The sequence below is a fragment of the Tamandua tetradactyla genome, chromosome 10 (assembly GCF_023851605.1).
Source record: "Tamandua tetradactyla isolate mTamTet1 chromosome 10, mTamTet1.pri, whole genome shotgun sequence".
Taxonomy (NCBI): Eukaryota; Metazoa; Chordata; class Mammalia; order Pilosa; family Myrmecophagidae; genus Tamandua; species Tamandua tetradactyla.
In genome coordinates, this window is record NC_135336.1 from 64,518,744 (window position 1) to 64,524,145 (window position 5,402).

Here is a 5,402-nt window from a genome sequence, read left to right on the forward strand (position 1 = left end):
CTGCAAAAAGTACCAACTTTTGATATTTTATTCTGATTAAGATGTCTGCCAAAAAAGTACAAAATGTAACTTAACTTTGTTTTTAGGATGTAATCCTGAGATCATTATATGATAGGAAATTATGTGACTGGAAACAAGAAAATAGTGGCATGTAGAGAAACGCATACAGAATTTCACTGTGAAGTGTATTTGTTGAATTATCTGCAGAATTCTCTTTGACTTTATTAAAAATGTATATATATGACATGGAATACATGGTGAATAGGACTCCCATCACCTGAGAGACAGAGCTTTGGAAACACCAAATGGTATAAATCATTTCTAGAAACAAGGGGCAATCAGAGGGCACACACCAAATATGAAGTGAAGGTGCATGAACAGAATTAAAAAAGAACTTAGAGGCAGACTCTCATGAATAGAACCCTTTTATATGAATTATTTCTGATTTGACTTGGTGGAGTAATTTAGTAATGTGATGTCAACTTTCTTGGCAAGGTAACTCCAAGTGATACTAGGATTTTTTATAAAATGTAAAGTTAATTGTCTTAAATTCTTATATTGTCACTGGATCAGATCTACTACATTTAGTTTTCTATGTTGCAAAACAAACTACCACAAATTTGGTGGCTAAAGCAATACACATTTATTACTCCCATAGCTCCCTGGGGTTAGGAGTTCTAGAACATCATAGGTGGGTGCTCTGATTATGGTCTCACAAAGATTAAATCAAGGTCTTATCTGGGCAGGCTGCATTCACATCAGAGACTTAAATGGTGAATGGTTCACTTCCAAGTTGAATGGTTGTTGGCCACTTTCTTCTGGAAAGTCAGCAGGAAAGACAATCTTTTGTGATTCTGAGTCTCTGACTTCTAGACCTTCTTTTAAAGGGTACACCTCTTTTTCTATATATATATATATTTGTTTCATTCATAATTTGTAACATACTGAGATACTAAAGCATTTCCAAAGATAGATAAGTTAAAATTTTGATAACCTTGTCTTAAAACATCCACTGCTTCAGCCCAATCAATGGTAATATCATATCAAATGTTAAAAGAACATAAAGGGGTGTGCAAGGGTAGTTTAGTGGTAGAATTATCGCCTGCCATGCTGGAGACCTGAGTTTGATTCCCTATCCATGCACTTCCCAAAACACAAACAAGACAAGCAAAAAACAAAACAAAACAAAAAAAAAACAAACAAAATTTCAACAAAATGGTGTTGCGGTAATGGGATACTCAAGTGGAAAAACAATGAAATGTGACCCTGCCATACAGCATACAAAAGAAAAAGGAACATAAAAATAAATATGCACGCAATTGTACAGTTTTCATAAAGATCTATTTCATTTCTGACAGGTAGTACATTTAAAATTTAATATGTTTAAATAATATATAATTGGCCATATGATAGATGGAGCATTGGTAACTAGATAACCAGTTGAACAAGAACGGCTAACAGTTAACTATCTAAATATTTAAAATATGGCCCTTGTTTGGATCATCCTTTGTTTTAATCAGCTTCTTAATCAGGGGAAAACCTGTTGGTCACAATGGAAGTATATCAAGGCCAAATCTTGCAATATTCATTCCCAGAGTTTTCTTCAGCTGTATTAAGCTTTCAATACTAGGGAAAGCCCAAGTTTGTGGCCGCCAGCATTAATGCTTTTAGCATCTACAAGGGCAGAGTGTAAGGTTCACACTAGGCTTCAGAGTCTGAGTGCATCCCACTTCAATTACACTAGAATTATTGACTTTTGCAGAAATGGAAGCAGTGGGATCCAACTGATATTTATTTGTATTGCCAAAACAAGTGGAGTTGGTGAATGATGCCCAAGCAATATTTACTGAACTGTCAAGATCTTCATATACTTGTAAATTGATCCTCCAAATTATGTCCCAGTGTTAGGTGGAAGTTTCCAGTCCTGTAACCCACTGCAAAGTTATTCCTTATCAACTTTGACTTGGAACTGCCCAACATCATCTGGAAACGAGAAAGCCAGCCCTCATAGCCAGAGAGAGCTGAACCATGGATTGCAGGTCCATCAAAGTCAAAATCAACATCACAGACAAGGGTGATACACTCCCTCTTATAACAGTACTTGATTTTACTACTTTTCTTTCCTGGGTTTGATGAGAAGTTGGTGTCAAATGTCACTTTAAAACCTTGACAAATCTGGTATTCCATTGTGATTTCTGTTCCTAGCATTTTGTCAGTGTTCCATTTATCTGTAAAAATGAGACCAGATTCACATCATTTCTGCTTGGTCTCCAAAGGTCCCAGTAACTTTACCAGTGCCTGTATTAGATGAACCAGGTATTGAGAATTTCAAACCACTGCCCAATTTTATTTCCACTTCCAGTTCCACCAACCCAAAAACCAAAATCCTTTGTTGAAAATATCTCTGGTAACTTTGCCAAGGTCTGCATATGATGGAGGAATACACATTGGCTGCATGCAGCTCTGCCCATAGATCACCAGCTTGAGGCCACAGGAAGGGGTGGTTTGGTGGTGGTCCCCTGACTATGGCCACAACTGCTGCTCCACTCCAGTTCTAGTTTTTAAATAATTATTTAGTATACTAACCCAACCCTACTTAAAGGATACGTTTTCATATCTGGGTCACAAATGAAAATGTTAAATGGAACTGGGTCCAGACTCTATAGAGCATTTCTTATTATATTTTCCATGCTTACCCTTAACTATTGATAATAATGTTTTAGATAAGCCACCTACACACTCATTCTACAATTAGTTTTGTATCTAACAGATCAGTTGAACAGTTTGCATTTTCCCAATATATTTATGAATTTGTCATGTGAAACAAAATCTAAAGTTGCTAATATGAAGATTGATTATATTTATTAATTTTCTTATCTTCCAAAGTTATTATTCATTATGACAGGGATTTTCAATCTTCAAAGAATTCTATGGCTCCAATTTTTCCAACTATTGGAAAATAAATTTTTTTTAATTAGGGTCCAGGCACAGAAAGTTACATAAATATATAATGTTCAGCATAATCTTTTTTCATTATATTTTTATTTTATCAACATCTTCAAATGTCTTGTGGATTCTTGTTGAATGATGAGAAACAAAGCCTACTAGCTTCCTTCTTGATTCAAATCATCAGTACTTAATATACCTAGCATCTGTACTTTTGTATAATCTTTCCCTATTCCATATCTTCCCTCATTCTGTCTCGTCATTTGTCCCTTCATTCTAGAGTTTCCTGCTTCATTTCTAAAGTTTGAGATTAACATAAGCAATATTAGAAATCTCCAGTGTTTTGGGGTATCATATATTGTTAGCTGTACCTAACCATATAACATAAGAACATATTTTCATGCACGTATCTTTCAGACCTACCATATGAAAGGAATAATTTTCAATTTTCTTTATGTTCTATGTAATTAGTTCTCATTTATTTTTATTTTTTATTTTTTGCTTTTTTTCTCTCAAGAATCCACTATTTTCTATTCTTCTCTTTCTCTTTCTTTTTTTTTAATTATCAGAGAAATGCAAGTTTGCAAAAAAAGAGAAATCATGCAGAAAATAGAGCTCCCATATACTCTCCATCACATGCAGTTTTCCCTAGTATTAACAATTTGCACTGGTGTGACACCTTTGTTACAAGTGATGAAACAATATTATTATAAATGCACTATTAACTATAGTCCACAGTGTACATTAGGATTTATATTTTTGTTGTACATTCCTATTGCTTTTAAAAAATTTTACTTTAGTTATACATGCACAATATAAAATTATGCACTTTTAATCATATTCAAATATATAATTCCTCACTGTTAATGACATTCACAATGCTGTGATGCATAACCATTCATTACCAAAACTTCTCCATCAGCTCACACTAAACTCTGTACAAATTAAGTATTAACTCTCCATTTTCTACCTATACACCAAAATCTAGTAAGCTCTATTTTAGTTTCTGGCTGTAGGATTTTGCAGATTTTAATTATTTTAATTATTTCTCATCAGTCAGATCATATGGCATTGGTCATTTTGTGCCTGGCTTATTTCATTCAACATGGTGCCTTCAATGATAATGGTAATGCTTAATATTATAAGGAACCATCAAACTGTTTTAAATTTAAATACTTAATATTATGAGGAAGCAGCTGCACCATTTTAAATTCCCACCCAAAGGAATGAGTTTTCCTATTTATCTACATCTTCCCCTACACTTATATTCCTTTTTTTTATAGTAGCCATTCTTTTGGGTGTGACATGGTATCTCACTGTGATTTTGATTTGTATTTCCCTGCTGGCTTATGATTTTGAACAATTTTCCGTGCACTTATTGGTCATTTGTTTATCTTCTGTGGAAAAATGTCTATTCAAAGCTTTTGCTCACTTTCTTACTTGAACTGTTTGTCTTCTTGTCATTGAGTTATGGAATTTCTTTGTATATTACGGATATTACACTGTTATTGTATATATGGTTTCCAAATATTTTCCCCCATTCTGTAAGTTGATTTTACTTTCATGATTAATTGCTTTGACGTATAAAAGTTTTTAGTTTTGATGAATTTATCTATTTCTTTTTCTTTTGTTGCTTGTGCTTTTGGTGTAAAAGACTAAGAAAAATTGCCTAACGCGAGTTCCTGAAGATGGCTTCCCATGTTGTCTTTTAAGAGGTTTAAGGTTTTGTTTCCTATATTTAGGTTTGTGGTCTATTCTGAGTCAATTTTTGTGTATGGTATGAGATAGGTGTCCACCTTTATTCATTCCCATATGGATATCCAATTTTCCCAGTTCCATTTGTTGAAGAGACTATTCTTTCCTTACTGTGTGACCTAGGCACCCTTCTCAAAAATCGTGTGGCCATATGTATTAATATTTATGTCTGAACTCTCAATTTGATTCCATTAATTTATATAGCTGTCATTGTGCCTATACCACACTCTAAGGAATATTAAATACATTCTTTAATGTAGCTTTTAAAATTGGCAAGCATGATTTCCCCAAGTTCTTTCTTTTTTTCAAGGAGTTTTGGCTATTTGGGTTCCATTTCCCTTCCAGATAAATTTGATGATTGAGCTTTCCATTTCTACAAAATGGTTGTAGGAATTTAGTTGAAAATGAAAATTACTTTGGATAGAATTGACATTTTAAAAATATTTAATCTTCTAATTCCTTAACCTGATATAACCTTCCATTTATCCAGGCCTTCTGTGATTTCTTTTAGAAATGTTTTATAGTTTTCCATGTGCAATTCTGTTACATCTTTGTTTAAATTTATGTCTAAAATGTCTAATTATTTTAGTTGATACTGCAAATGGAATTTTTTTCCTTGATTTCCTCTTGAGGTTATTCATTACTAGTGTATAGAAATATATTTGATTTTTGTGTTTTATCTTGTACTTGTCTACTTTGCT

General features: G+C 33.2%; 1 pseudogene; it reads right to left on the minus strand.

Annotated features, from left to right (window-relative positions):
* Positions 1 to 1,612: 1,612 nt before the first annotated feature.
* Positions 1,613 to 2,475, minus strand: LOC143647960 (non-selective voltage-gated ion channel VDAC2 pseudogene; annotated as a pseudogene).
* Positions 2,476 to 5,402: the final 2,927 nt, after the last annotated feature.